Here is a 16,323-nt window from a genome sequence, read left to right as displayed (position 1 = left end):
TCCAGTTCCATGACAGGAGATTCACTGTTAGCAGCTAAATAGCCACCGTATCTGGCTTCCATCATGCTGTGCTGCTCCTTCCTAGAAAATGAGGATGCTGGCTTCGTGTCAAGAAGACACGTGTTTCTTTGCTTGTGCTGATAAGTTTTCCTTTCCTTGTCCAATTCCGGCCCCGTGTTTGAAGGATGGCTCGTGGAACTTGCTGGTAGTCCGCAGCGTGGAGCAGAGCCTTGCTGTGTGCGGAGTCTCCTCATCCCACAGAGCAGCCCCTCCCAGGGGGCAGACAGCAGTGGGGCTGCACTGTTGGGCTCAGACTGCGGGCGGTCAAGTAGAGAAGACTGGAAGGCAGCAGGCTTTAGGGAAACTCCTCCTGTCCGTCAAAAGCACTGACTTTGATTCTCCCTCAGCATTGTGAACTCCATCTCCCTATCTCCAGCTTGCTTATCCATGTGGGAAATTGAAGTGAAGTGGTTTTTGCCCAGAGCCGCTTTGGGAAAGCTGGGGTCGAAGTAAGGGTTTCCTGCAGCGGCTGTCATTGCACTAAACCTCTCTCGCTGTGTCTCGTAAGCTGCCTCTTGCTCTTTAGCAACACAGAGGAGGAAGTAGCATCTTGGTGCTGCCACACTGACGTCAAAGAGCAGGAAATGCCCTACAGTGGCATTTTCTCTAGTGTATTCTTTGAAAGCTTTGTTTCTCGCCCTGTCTTCCAAACAGTAGCTATACTCAAGCAACCCAAAATCTGTTCTGAGAAAGGTGGACGATCAGTGGGTAGGTAGATAAATAGAGAGGCAGGCAATCAGCAGGTGGACAGCCGTGTGCTTTTACATCCCTGCTGTTGAATAGACAGAAATACTATTTTTGCAGCCCCTGTATTACAGAGAAAAAGAGCTGATGTGCTGTAAGTGTACGCATGCTTCCTCCATTCTGGACACTATACGAGGCATAGAGGAGGAGAGATGAAATCTATTCACTGCCCTCGAGGAGCCCAGATGCTCCGTGGAGACGGAAAAGCAAAAGCACCATTATATCACAGAATGATCCTCCAGTGATGGGGACACATAAGGACATTAGTTAGAGTCCAAAGGCAGGGTGGCTCAGTCAGGTTGAGGGAGAGGTGGTGGCAAGGCTGTGAATGTCAGAGAAATGGCTTCCCAAGGAAGGGATCTTTGACATGAGAGCGCATGGCATTTAGGGACCCGGCTGAGTAGGTATGAAGCACAGAGCACGTGCCATGGTTGTGAGGTCAGAGGATAGAAAGGGAGACTGGAGCCAGGTCATGGAAGGCTCTGTACACTCTGCTGAGGAAGCTGGAGTTCACATGGAATGCCAACGGTAATCAGTAAAGGATGTTTAGCATGACTGTAGACGTGCATTGCATCATGAAGTCAAAGGTGTCGATAATCTCGCTGAGAAATCACCAGGGTTTCCCTGCAAGAACAGAGAGTACAGGGCCAGATGTGAAAGCTCAGAAACTGGTTTGGAAAGATTGGGGAATATATTCAACATAAGGAGTAGGGAAGCGGCTACTCTTTCTGGCTTGAGTAATCAGGTAGAGATTTAAAACCCCAGGACGGTTAGCTGGCTTGGGAAGGAAGGTGGCAAATTCGGTTTTGAGGTGTTGGACTTGAAGTGTGTGTTGGACAGAGAGGTGGAATCCAGCACGTGGGCTGCGTGCGGGTCTGAGCACGCAGAGCACGAGGGTCTAACCCTCAAAAGTGGTTAAGATTTCCCAGGAAGGAATGCACTGGATAAAAAAGAAAAGTTCTTTCAGAGCAGGGGTCCCTCTGTGAAGTTTTTGTTCAGAAACTCAGAATCCAAGCATATGTTGAAGATTCCTGATTCGGAAAAATGGAATGAACGACTCATGTAAGGCAAGAGTGGTCCATCTAGCACCCTGATGGTTAAGCTGCCCTTGAAACCAACAGTCTCTTCCTGGTTTTGCCAGTCTCTTTATTCTGAAGATGAAGCTGCGGGGAGGTGGCATGGTCTGAGGAATGAGGGAGCCCTTCAGGGATGGAGAGACCAGAGTTCAGTCCTTGCTTCCGACTTCTGACCTTCACATGGTCAACCTGACAAGCCTCAGAGCTGGTGAAGGCGTGCAGGGCAGTGAGGAGATAACAGGATCCCGAGCCCCTTGGGGGAGTACCATCCACAAATAAGAGTACCATCCTTCCTTGAGTAGAAATGCCGCTTCACCTCTCACAGAGCTGGCTGGATGGCTGTCAGTTTATTTAAAAAATCCTGTGAAACTGACCTGTTGGTGTCACATATGACAGGCTTTTCATTTAGATTCTTGATTTTGACAGGTGCTCGCTAATCTTCAGTCTGGGAGAGAGTCACTATTTTGTAAAGTCAGATTTTACTCAGTTAGCTTCATAGGAAGTTTGTTTAGTACAGAAAGGAATTTTTTTTTTTCTTTCAGATTGACTAGTGCAGGAGAAAGCCTGTAACTTCAACTTCCCCCAAATGTGTCTAAGTTGCAGCCCCTGGAGACTTCTCCTGTTTCAGGGCAGTTACAATAGAGCCTCTATGTGAACAGCATTTCTAAGGAAACGCTTTCTAAATCCTGGATTCTTCTCGCTGCTAATTGTGTGCTACTCCTTTGTGGGGCAGGTGGAGGGTCGGGTCAGGGGAGAGGATGCTGTTTTCATCCACATTATTTTGCAAATTTGTTCACCTCCTCAAAAATAATTGAGTAAGAATTATCTCCTGGTCTTGGCATTCTGTCAGAAAGTTAAAGGGAGCTCTTATGTCCAAGATATCTCTTCAATTGGTGGGAATTGTTTGTCTTAAACACATATTGCCACCCTACTGGACTAGGAGATAAGTTAGATCTGTTGAGCAAAAAATCAGTAGCTTGGAAGATTAACAGTTGAAAGGTAGTGTTTTGCAGGTACATAGTAGGAACATGTGGAGTTACGGTGAAATACAAATATTTTCTCTTTTTAAAGTAGGAATTATGACATTTACTTGTTTTAAAATGTAATAAAAATCACTTAAAGGCAAAAATGAATATTTCATTCCACTTAAGATCACATACCTATTAAAATGGTCTTAAGCAGAAGTCACTCCTCATTGGCCCAAGGCCTTACAAAGACTGAGAAGAAGGGCTCTCCCCAAATCCAAGAGAATATGTAAGACTTTATACTTAAGTTGAGGCAAGAACCGAATGGATTTTGTAGAACTATTTTTAGTGATAATGGCAAACAAGATGAAGGTAGTCCCATTCTCAGGGAGCTTAGCATCGTGGAAGCGCAGAGTAAGAGTGGTGTGGAGCATGGGTACTCGGAAAGGTGAGGTTGACACGCAAACTACCTTCGAAGGATTAACAGCAATCCACAGAACTGCATGGGGTGGGCTCTGGAGAAGAGTGTTCTAAGCAGAAGGTATATCGTGAACAAGGCTCTGAGTGATAAAATTATCGATTGAGGAAGATAATAATATTGCCTAAGGAGATAAATGAATGTCATAAACCTGTCAAAGCAAGTTCTTCACAGTGGACCGCTTGCTTAAACAGTCATTAAGCAACGACTATGCTATGCACCGAACATGACTTTAGATGCTCAAAATAGAATTATAAGGAGATCTGACAGTTTGTTGCCCTACTAACGTTGATAGTCCAAAACAAATATTGGGAAATGATCAGCCATTGCTTGGTTAAAAGAAATATGAAACCTGCACAACATGGAATATTAGAACAATTTAAAAGATAATACAGATGATTAATATAAAAAGATCTTTATTACATGTTGCTGAGTGGAGGGGAAAGTAGCCACAAAACATTTATCTGGTTTGACCTGCTTTTTGGGTGCGTCTCCCCCTCTGACACTGTAAGCCTTGTGAAGACTGAGGAACTTTGGACAGTTGAGTCAGTAGAAGGAGGGCAGGAAGGACAGATTTAACAGTGGTTACTTCTGAAGGATGGGATTAAAGTGTCTTTTATATGCTTTTTTGGTTTCCATGTATTTTCTACGTGAGTATGTATTATGATCAGACAGAATAAATCTCTTTTCATAAAACTGCTTTCTAACACTTCTGTGACATAAAGCAGCAACATTCTCACTTACCTTCTAGTTGGGTCCTCAATTCCATCATAACTAAATTCTGTCAGATGATCGGAAGTGTTTCATTCCGTACCATCTGTGTGCTTGGTCTGCATCAAGAGGAAGTAGACAGAGGTAGGGTCCTGTTTAGAAAATAAGCAGCGAGAAAAAGACCCATGAGAAGTTCTCTCTTCCTTCCAAGAGTTTATTATCTGGTGGGATCCTGATCTTTTTAAGCCTTCATTCCCTTGTCCAGCAAATGTAGAGTTTTGGGGAGGATTGGAAATCACATGTCGTACTGTGCCTAACACATAGTAGGCTCTCAATAGTTGTCACTACTGTTATTCAGTGGGCTACAGAGCATACATCAGGGGTTGGGGGAAAAAACAAAAGGCAACTAAAAGTTTAACAGAGGAATTGTCTTGACCAGGAGTGAGAGGAGAGGGAAGGCATGCCAGCAACCAATAAACACCAAAGATCGTCTGGTGAAGGGGAGTGGAGGAGGCCAGGCTCATTGGGACTGGCCTGGCAGATGCACACAAGGGCACAATGGGATGTGAGGGGTACACAGACAGACATGGCATTGGATAGGCAAGGTGAAGGCTCATCATAGAGGCCCTCGGATGCCCAGCTGCCTCAGAATATATTGGTTCCGGTTTCGTTTTTCCAAAGTACCTATTGATCACTGTGTGGTTAAAAGGCAGAGGCAGAAAAGGAAGTGAAATGTATTTGCCTGCTTCCAAGAAGCTTATACTCCATGTTGGAAATTATATTTTCGGGTAGAGCAAAACCTACTTTGGGAAAAATGTATCTGAAGGTGAAGGTTGAAAGGAGATGGACTAGCAGCAGGATGAATTCCATTTTGCACTCTCATAGCTTTAAAAGAATTCTAGTTCCTTCCCTGAGAGAAAATTGTAGTGATGCTCACCTGTACCCTCTCTAACCCTGTCAGATTTATCAAGCCTTCCTGTGATATCTGTATCTGATTTTCGTGTGCTTGGTGCCTGGTATATAAACAGGCAGTCAGTCATTATTAGTTGAGTGCATGACAAGCTGAATAAAAGAATACAGAATGTGTGTCCTATGTATTTTCTAGAGATCGTTCCACAGTTAATATATAACATACGTAACATAAATGCTCTATTAGTGGTATATAATATAGTATTTTCCTAAATAATATAAACAACCAAATTTATAATTAACAATCAAATCATGATTATTTGTCACTTTAAATATTCATGGGAAAAGGGGTGGTTTGCTAGGAAGTGAGAATATGAGTAAGGAGGAAATTTTTCCCTAGTTTTCCTTTCAGGCACCCACTCCTCTCCCCAACCCCCATTGACACCCAGTGGTTGGGGGCACACCAGAGCTCCCCATGCTGGAGGAAATCTATGATAGAATAGTTCACACCAAAGTAATAGAGCTTAAATAATTTACTCTTATCTGAAGTCTTTGTCATATAAAAGAAGAAGCAAAGGGAATGATTTCGGGGGGCGGATTTCAGATGATAATACTTAGAAGAGAAGAGAGCATTTTTTGATGAAGAAAGTGCCCTTTCAGAGGTCCTCACTTCCCCGTGAGGGGCTGACATGAAAGGTGACATGGAACCTTCCAGTAGCTCACAGAACCCTTTTTTTTTTTAGTGCCTGTATCTAGTTCTGCATACTTTTCTCTCCAGAGTCAGGAGTAACAGAAGAAATTGGCTTGAAGAATTTTTATCAATTTATTAACTAAGGATGCTATTCTGAGTTACACATTCTTTTATAGAAAACTGAGGATTTTTTATTATTATAAAATTATCTGGCCATATGACATAAGTTAAATTAATAAATTGAGCTCTTTTAAACTTTCAAGTTTCACTCCCCACCCTTGCAAAAAGGAGTCACCTAAAAAGAAAATTACTTTCATGATCTCTGTAAAAATTATATTGAGGTATGGTTTGCAGTTAAATGAAGATGAATTGATAGGCATGGAATAGTGATAAACTGGAACTAATATTTGTTGCAAATATTTAATTTCAGAGTAAAAATTGCTCCAGGAAAAAAAAAAAAAAAAACCTCTCTTCAAACATGACCTATTTAATATTATAGTTTTAGTCCCTTGTTTTGTTCGTGATCACAACAGAAATATCCCGTGTAAATTAAAACTTCCAGTTAAATGCTTTGTGAATGAATTGGTATGGGATTCATTTTCCTCAAATGGCAGTAAGAGCTACAGAAAAGTGATTGCGGAAAAGGATAAAAGGGCTCCTGGATGGAATATTTTTCCATGCTTCTGGCAGCAAGTTTGCAATAAAAAGAATGATTTTTATGAGAATGTGATTATTCACAGCAAGATGAGAGTTGGTGTCACTATGAAAAATTCTTCTTCAGTAGATGCTCTCAGCAGGAATAATAAATCTAAAAGAAAGGCAACAGGAATCACAAAGAACAATGTTGCCAGTGACAAATGATGTTTGCCAAATGATGAGCAAACCCATTGAACACTGAGAAATCAGTTCAGCAGTATATCAAAGACTTATTCTTAAGAGTAGTTTGACTCACCATTCAGAAGGATGACATTTATATTACATTATATGCTGTTTTCTTTGTTTTTAAGTTCTGAAATATTTTAAACATTAAGTCCGCCTCGAATCTTTTAATATATGAAAAATCACATGATACAATTATAAATATGTACGATATTTTCAGGATAAAATTGTATAACGCAGTTTGACATATTATCAACCACTAATCCAACTGCCCTATTTTGTCTTTGAAGGTCTGCAACATTTTCAGTGGCTCCTACACAAATTTGTGAAATGCCCTATCTTCTGATATTAGTTGGATCATAAATGAAGCTATGTATTTGGGCCTACGCCTCTTATGTATAATACCATGTAGGGGTGTAGAATGCACTGAACCTAACTTAAACAATAAAAGATGGATCTTGTGGCATTAGATAGAAGGTATTCACTATATCCTTAACTTTTTAAAAAGGAAAGAAATTATGTGTTGATATAATTAGATCACATGTAATATAAGCCAAAATTATCAATTAAATTAGCCCATTAATTTGGTGTTGAGCAGTTTTAAATAAGCCTATTTTATTTTTAAAAAGCATATTTTTAATTCTTTCTTTTTCTCATCCTAACGTTCAGAGTGTGAATAAAGACAAATATATTTAATATAATCATGTGGTAAAGAAGGTATTCATGTGAGAAAGAAGGAACTCCAAGCAGAGTGAAGTTGACGTATCGTATTTATTAACACTGTACTTACTCGCTAAAAAGGAACTCTCTTCATGTAATTCCTTTGGGATTCTTTGAGCAATGTGTTAAAGTGGTATTATGATGACATCTTATTTGTAATGAGCACATTCTAAAATTAATATAAAAAATATTTAAAAATTTGAAACTTTTCTTTTTTCTTTATTAACAGTAGCTTGAGATTTCTATAAATTTTTATGTAGTGATCTGAAATATTTATCATAACTTTGTATGTATACAAATACATAGCTTAAGCACTTCAGTTCATCTTTTGCTTTAATATGCCATCTTCAGGAACTTTCAGTAAAGATTTTATTCTCTAAATATTTTATGAATATTCCTCTAAACAGAATCAGACGGAAATCGTAATATCTTCTTACCTTTGTTGAAACTGCTGTAATTCAAATCTTGAGTTTCAAATACGAGTACCCAGGTCTCTTAGCAAATGTAAACATAATTCTAGTAAAATCTCTCTCTCATTCTGATAACCTCGACAGGATATTGTAACATTAAATATATTAAAATACTGTTTTTGTAAGTAAGACATGGTAATTAAAAGCAGTGTATGTCTCTGCAAGTTACACTTTATGACCAAATCTCAAAAATAGATGTTAAAATGCCTCTTACTAGTTTCTGAGATTTGTTCTGTCTCCCCCCCTCCCCATTGGCTGCTATGGTTGTGTCCTCCTATTCCTGTGAAAACAGAGATATTTAGATACTGACTTAGAATACACATTGGCGTGGGCGGCCTGGGTGGCTCAGATGGTTAAGCGTCTGCCTTCAGCTCAGGTCATGATCCCAGGGTCCTGGGATCGAGTCCCGCATCGGGCTCTCTGCTCCTTGGGAGCCTGCTTCTCCCTCTGCCTCTCTCTCTCTCTGTCTCTCACGAATAAATAAATAAAATCTTAAAAAAAAAAAAATAGAATACACATTGGCTCCTATGCTATGCTGAGTGGATAATCTAGAGTGAGAATTGAAAGATGAATTTGCCCAGGTATGTTCTAATCCCTTAACTTGCATTTCCCAAAATTGTCAAACAGAATGAGGCCAGCTTCGAAACACTCCTGTGCCTTAGCCATGCACTCTTTTCTTTTGCGAGAAAGCTTTGCGGTGGGAAAGCAAGGGAATGGGAGGGTCACAATGTGCACCCCAGAAAGGCATGACAGGTCCTGGCCAGCCGCGCGTGGGGCTGCAGGGCTGCGAACGGCGCATCCCATTTCCACGTGGCCGTGCTGCAGGCTCGCGTCCAGTCCTCGATGGTGAGCACAAAGGCACAGCAGTGCGTAAGCTCTTTAGTATGTCTATTTGAAAGTGCAGTGAGGGCTTTGCCACACCTTTAGAAAACACATTGCAATCATATTATTCCACATCAGTAAGTACAAAAACAGTGCATTGATTCAACAGTCTCCTTTTTACAGAAAGAAATGTACAAGTAAAAACCTGGCTTCTGCAAATTGACTAACTCACAGAATTTCTTAACTACAGAGACTGACATACTCAATATAATTGTCAATTTAGAAGCAGCATTCTTACCAAAAAAAAAAAAAAAGGCAGAATTCTTCACATCTCTCCCATCAAATTGGCTTGTTTCTGAACCACCCCTTCCCCCTGAACTTCTGAATCACACAGGATCTCTAGGGCTAATCCATTTTACCCTATTTTCCCAGAGAAGTTATAAAAATATCTAGGGAGTCAGGAGTTACTTCCAAAAGCCGCTCTGGAAATCACTCCCTTAAAACCTCTGTCCCTCAAATACTGGTCACCCCGTAATGCCATCTGTACAATTTTAGACTTTCTGTGAGAAGGAGGGTAGTGTGGGCAGATCCACAGGGGGGTGGCTCGCCCCCCCCCCCCTTTTTTTTCTTTTTAAAAGCACTGCTAATCACTTGTCAAAATAAAGCGTTCGGACAATCTGTGTGTTTGTCTCAAAAGTACTGGAAATACCTCTGTACTCTGTATAATTAGACATTTTTGTGTTGGGAAATAAGAGGAAAACTTCTTGCTGGTCACTTGTGGATGTCTAAGTTATCGAGCGTGTCTCTGTGTTGTTCCATGGGGAGGTGGGAGCAGTGGATGTAATAGCTCGATGACAGATAGGAGGGGACAGCGCACCCACCGATCATTTCCTCTGCCGTGACCAACTCCAGCTGGTCTCAATAGGCACGCTGATGTACAGACACAATGAAAATAGCTCGTTCTCTGGCGACTCTCTTTTTCCTTTCATTTTTACTTTGTAAAGGAAGGTATTGAAACAATTAGTTGGCAGGATGGTGTTAGTTTCCTCGCGGTAAATTTGGAAAATGAAGCAAATAGAGCCTCGATCAGCAGAATCTGGGCTTGTATAACTCAACTGCTCCAAAGACGTGTTTGTAACATTTTTATATTGTTCCCTTTCGTAACATGCAGTCTGCCTCAGTCTTCTTAGAGTCTCTGTTTATTCAAAGACTTTAGGTTTACTTGGAGTTTATGTTTCTAGTGTCATGTTCAGAGGTAGGGTGCCTCCACGTGCCGGCTATTACGTCACTGTGCTTGGCATGGATAATAAGACCCATTGGAACTGTCTTAATTCTTTTTATTAATTTTCCTAAACTAGCTTGAATGGTATGGTGGTTTTTTTACATAATTATGGCACAAGTGAAAGGCTTGGAGGAAAAGCACAACCACTACGGTATCAAAGCAGAATAAATATTTGCAGAAAAATTCTGCCATAACTTAATATTTTGCATATGAGCCTCTGTACACAATCTGAGTTATTCCTGGGGCTTGGTCCAAAAGAACATGTCTGTGGCCCGGCCCTGGAAGGCCAGAGATGATGACGGATCAGAAAAAGGTCAGCCTGAGTTGCAGTGCCAAAAATAATGACAGGAGGGACCAAAAAGGCAGAATAACAGCGCAGCCAGGGTTCTGAGAGGGAATGTGCCTTTGCCACATGGCTGTGAGATCGTACCCCATGTGGCTTTCTTCATACTCCCAACACCAGGGCTGGTAGTCGGCTGCTTTATGTGTTGGCAGTTTTCCCCAGCCATCCATGTGAGCATTTTAGAATCCGGCCCCGTGAGTGCTTAGATGTCTGCGAGCAGAGGGCCAGGAGTAACTAAAGCTTGCTCATTTTATTTATTTTACTCCTCTGCAAAGCACAGGCCTTGGGACATAAAGGGAACGCCAGGCGAGTGTAAACTCTGGTCATTGGTTTGTGGTGTTTATCTGCAAGATGCCTGTAGAACCCTGTCGTGGAGAACAGAGGTCACAGGCTCGCACCTGTGGGCTCAATGCTGCACTTCTGACTGTTGCCATCTGCCTAGCCAGATCCTTTCTGGGCCTCCGGCCTCCTCCTCAGGACACGCTTTGTCAAACGCTAACACTTAGGCTCTCACCGCCTACAATCATGCTCTGTACCCTCCATCCCTGGCAAAGGCCCAGTTACCCAGTTACCACAGTGGCTCTCCTGGGACGATTTCCCTCTGAAGTGCCAGTCATTGGAAGCCCCACTGGTGAGATACAGGGCCGGGGCTTGTCCTGGAGGATGGAGGACTCCCATCGGAGCTCCAAGCTGGGAGAGGGGGCCGTGGTGACAGTTGCTGGGCCCAGTAGGAGTGGGGCAGGCGAAGGGGAGGATATGTTTTGTAGCTGAAGTCTCCTGAGCTCCAAACAAGCCACAAAGGATCTAGATGGAAGCAGTTGTGAGCATCATGCAAAGTGGGTGAGGAAGAGACCGTGAGTTGGGGGGGTTACAGACCTAGTATCTCAGCACTTACCTTATTTAACTTTTCTGAGTCTTCATGTTTTGTATCTGTGATGGGTTATACCATTGCATAGTAGTCCACTTTCACCATAAATTGGTAACGCTAATTCAGCTCACTTCGGAGGAGGAATGTCTGTGAGGGAGAGAAACCATGTGCCTGCCTCTGCAGGGTCTCCACAGAAGTGTAAGAAATGACTTATTGAGGGGCACCTGGGTGGCTCAGCTAGTTAAACGGCTGCCTTCGGCTCAGGTCATGATCCTGGAGTCCCGGGATGGAGTCCCGCATCGGGCTCCCTGCTCGGCGGGGAGTCTGCTTCTCCCTCTGACCCTCCCCCCTCTCATGCTCTCTGTCTCTCATTCTCTCTCTCTCAAATAAATAAATAAATAAATCTTAAAAAAAAAAATGACTTATTGAGTAGTTTGCCACCACTTTGGGGAAGGAGGAATATACTCTTCAAGGGATACCAAGTGTCAAAATAGGACATTTAATCAAGTGTCAATGGCTCTTGTTGCCCAGGTGCTTTAGGATTTCTGAAAAGGGTGCGGCCAACCTCAGGTTGCTTTAGCAGCAATCTAAATTTGGTAATTGTAAAATTTTCCTAGTGAAGGATAGTCAACAACTTGGCCTAGCACTGGCCCTGACTTTGAGAATTTGTGCTATGTTGGTGTATATGAAAATTGATTAAATAAAAATGTTAATTATATATTCCTCTACTATTGACTGATACAGAGGCTTTATGCAAAAATGTTGCTGATTTTGACCTCCCTTTGAAAAAAGCCATTGTCAAAAAATAACTCTCTTCCCACCTCTCAATCCTTTGCCAGCTCCCATAGCAATTCTCAAGTCTGTAACTGAGAGGGTAACAAAAACCATCCTGTAAGGGGAGGGGACCTGCTTGCTAACTCCAGAGAGTTCCCTTGCATGTCTGGGAACTAAGTCTGGGCTATTTCCTAGAGAGAAGGACAGCTTTCCCGGTAAGTGCCACCTTCCCCCACCCCACCTCACCACCATGCCTAAGTAGTGGTCTGGCATCCACAGTCTGGGATCCAAAAGCTATGTTTTGTTTCGGTTACCACAGCTTCAGTGACTGTGAACCATCTCTAGCAAGTCTGACATTTATCTCTTGATTGCTTTCATCACAAAAGCATCGAGGATAAATGTTGGGCCGGCTGTCCCTCCCCCACCTAGCAAAACACAATTTAAGTTTTTCAGACCTCTGCAGCTCTTTTAGACTAAATAGAATTCAGCCATTCAGCAGGAGGATGTTCCTTTGACTGTTCCTCAAGGCGGTTCTGCAGCATTTACTCCCACTGTAATTTATCACATATGTAGTTAATTAGCTTCTGTCTTTCCTGCTAAACTGTACGTGCCTTGAGGGCAGGAGCTGATAACTGGATGCTACTTCCCAAGCCAGCTACTTGCTGTCACCTGCTAGCCCTTGTAACTCTTCCCGCCTGATACCTGATCTCCTCCTTGTGCCCCCCTCCTGCCTCATCCTCCAACACACCAGGTTCTCCTGCCTCAGGACCCTTGAATATGTCCTTTCCTTGGTCTGCAGAGCCATTCCCCAGACCCCACACAGCATTACATCATTCCCTTGCCTGCTGTATTTTTTCTCCTTAGCAGTTATCAGCACCTAACATATTATACATTTTGCATATTTTCTTGTTTGGGAGTTTCCCCCACTCGAATGTGTTAGTTCCAAGATGGTAAGGATTTTTGTCTGTTAAATGTTGCATCCTTAGCATCTGGAACATAGTAGCCCCTTAATAAATAATAGGAGACATGAATGAATAAATGACCACCTTTCTAAGCTAAGGCACCCGTTAGCCCGTTCAGATGGGTGTTGAGTGTGGAATCTACCAGGAGTCCTGAGAAGTACTACCTCCTCCCCAAATGAGGCCCCCAGCCAGATCCCCAAACACAATAGGGCTACCTGGGGCATCTCCAGCCTCAACAGGACAGATTAATGCATAAAACCTGCTAAACTGACTGACCTGGCAGTAGTGGGCCTGAGACATGGGAATGCTAGGCAAAGACTTGGCCTCAGTAATGACTTCAGTGCCTTAAAACCCTATTGTGGACTTTTTGGCGATTTATTTCAAAAATACATTTTCAGCACATTGTCTTTTTAGAATAAAAACTTCCTTTTCCCATGGCATTCTATATGTTCTGTACTCTGTATTAAGCAGCAAAGTAGGGTTTTTAGGAATATGTCTTGGTGCCTAGAAATATGGGTATCTTCCATTCTTGTTTTCTGTGTCTATAGATTCTTCCAGTGGGCTTTTAATTTTGTCATGTTGTTTCAGTGGGTCCAGAACTCCTGCTCCCCTCCTTCAATTATCTAATTTTCTGAGTTTAAAACACATTTAGAAACTAAAAAACAACAAAGTCCAGAAAGCAAACATGAAAACCTAAAATTAGGCCCTTAAGAAGACAAGCAAAAAACTAGATAGCTTCCAAAGAAAAGTGCGGGGGAAGGACAGTCTCATCTCAGTGGAGAAGAGAGAATTTCAGATGTCAGGACGCAGGGAAATGCATTTTCTAATTTGAGAGTAGATGCACTTAGAAAGATTTACATATTCCACATGTATCGAGATACTTCTGTATTTTAATATTCTCCATTTTGAGGAATTAAAAATTTTAATAGGTAAACATCAAGGTAGTAAAACAGTTTTTCATCAAAATAAAAACCTCTTTCCCGAGACATTTCTACCCAGATGTAGAAGCTCCTACCAAGACTTGGTTGCTAAATCTTCAGTATGTATCTTATCAGATTTGTGCAGCATAGTATTTTTCTATCGTTAAGGGACATGGACAGTTCTGAAAACATATTTTACATGGACATTGTCATGGTTTCTTTTTATTCCTGGGGTAACCAATTAGGCCCTTTAAAAAATGCTCCTGATGTTTGCATCTATTTTCATGAAAATCATTCCACGAAGCAATTCTCCTGATAAAGAATGAAGATTTCCTTGTTGCCGCCACACCCGAGTTGATCAGATCTCTGAGAAGTGAGTTTGGTGTCTGCAGGTAAAAGCTCAAAGCCGTTGACGCTCAATTAGAGGTAACCAAGATCCTGAACAGTCCTTCAAATGAGGGCCTCAGCCCTGGGAACAAAAAGACTGGGATAAAGCTGGCGGGAGAAAACAAATACAGGATGTGAGAGGACAATAGCAACAATGGAGTCATTAACAGTCCCTGGAGGATAACTGGCTTCTGTTAGTCACGGAGATTTACAACTGCATTCGTTTAAGAAAAGCCTCTCAACACCCTGCCTTTCCAAGGAATTCTCCCCACCCCTGGAGTTAACTAAGTAACTTGTAAGTCAGCTTTGGTGTGATTCCTTGAATTAAACCCTTTTTAACGGAGCTTTTCCTCTTGGACTTCCTCACCTTCCACCTCCTGTTTCTCCCCAAAGAGAAGAATCTTCCATTGTGGCACTCTGGCTTTTTGAGTTTTTCTGTTTTTGTTTGGGGGGAGTACACTTTTTTGGTTTGTCTTGGTTTCCTCGTCTGTTTTGTACACTCACCATGCACCCTAAAAGAGTTGTTTACCAACAACATAAAAAATGTATTTCTGGCTAGATAAGGGGCAGAAATGTCTACACTCATGATTTAGGCACTCTTTAAACCCAGAATAAGTACCTCGTTGAAAAAACACAACTATCATTCATCTTCTGAAATATGATTAAATTAATAACTCCAAGAAGTCCCCAAACATGTTTTCCAGGAATGACCTCTTTTTAAAAATGTTAAATTCACGGTCCACATGTGCGGCCTCCTAGACTCGCTTTTCCTCTTTCTTATCTGAGGTTATGGACCTCAGGAGAGCAGGGGAGGGTTACAAGGTCAAAGTCTTTTCCTCCTTGGAACTTGCTGCTTGCTGGGAGGCGGTTGCCTGGAAAGTAGATGCTTTAGAGAAGAGGTTGGGGGGTCACGATTTTAATTCTGTTAAGCAACAGCTGGTTTGAGTTTCTTTCCCCTTCTATCTCCTGCTCCCTTCCTCACAAATCCATGGAGAGAAAAACATTTGTTCAGAAGGAACACACAACATAAAAATACACCTTGTGTTACTGTGGTACTTTAGGACTGTCATTTTTGTTACAAATTGTATGTTGAGCACTAGATGGATAGGCTAGAGTTTACAAAATTATACAGGAAATATAACCAGCGCCTTAGCCAAAAGAACCTTTCAAAATACAGGCCACGTACCTGGAAATCTTTTAATAATATTTTTAAACTAGAACTTTTAATGAAAATAAGTATGATAAAATAAGTATGGGGTATTCGGAGCCTGACTCCAAAGAACCATGACTGAAATACTGAAGCACGCCAAAGTGTGGGTGCCTTGTCTCTGGGTGGGAGACCTTGTTGTGTGTCTCTAAATTAGTATGCCGTCATTTCTTCAACAAATGTATACTGAGTGTCTGCTCCGCACACAGCTATGCTAGGGACTGGGAATATAGTGGTGAGAAGTCGGGGTGTTCATATGCAAACAGGTGCATAATCATCAAACCAGTCCAGTAGAGCTGTAGTCCAAAATCACAGCTTCCTATTCGAAACAGTTTACATGTGGTTTGGGATTTAAAAATCAGCTCTGTTCACATAACATTATTCTATAATCCATAAATCCAACACTTAAAAGGAATATATAATAGTGAAACAGTTAAAAAAAAAAAAGTAAAAAACACCACATGGTTTTATTGTTTTTATTTGGGTTTTGAAGTCTCCCATGCTTTCTTCCTCCTACACACACACACACACGCAAAGACTAAAATCCCATCTCTCAAATCAATGGCAAACCAGTAACAGATTTTTTCATCTGGGTTCCTCAGCACACTGGCCTCAGGCTCTGTTGGTGTGTGGCTCAAAAGCAATCAGAGGTCATAATTTCATTGGCAGTTAGCATCAGGTTTAATTTTTCTAGCATGTTACATTTACCGAAATGTCTGGTTTCAGTTATGCTTGGGCATTGACTGAATCAGCTTTGAGCAGCATGATGTCTTCAGGTACCTGAGGTTTATGGAACACATATGCTAATTGTTTTCAATCACTTTCCTTTCTAAACACAAAAATGTGTTTTCTGAAGCTGAATAACAGTAGTCCTTAAGGACATTGCTCATTTTTTATGTTAAAAGAAGACCTGAAGTAGGCAAAAATATCAACTTAACAAGACTGACACCTACTGATTGACATTGTTGAAAAACAGTCCAGTTAAAGTTCGGGGATTTTTTAAACAGTTGCGTGTGATTTTTCAAAAAAAAAAAATGAAGATGCTCCTTGAAAAT

The 16,323-nt window shown here is 41.7% G+C and overlaps 1 protein-coding gene across 14 annotated transcripts in view; it reads left to right on the top strand.

The window, feature by feature from the left end:
• The window catches only part of EYA1 (EYA transcriptional coactivator and phosphatase 1), a 170,983-nt gene that overhangs the window by 132,064 nt on the left and 22,596 nt on the right, over positions 1–16,323 (top strand). The window lies entirely within an intron of this gene.

This window comes from Mirounga leonina, unplaced genomic scaffold (assembly GCF_011800145.1).
Source record: "Mirounga leonina isolate KUSES-001 unplaced genomic scaffold, KU_Mleo_1.0 Mir_165, whole genome shotgun sequence".
Lineage (NCBI taxonomy): Eukaryota > Metazoa > Chordata > Mammalia > Carnivora > Phocidae > Mirounga > Mirounga leonina.
Note: the sequence above shows the minus strand (reverse complement) of the source record. Positions and strands in the feature narration are given on the sequence as shown.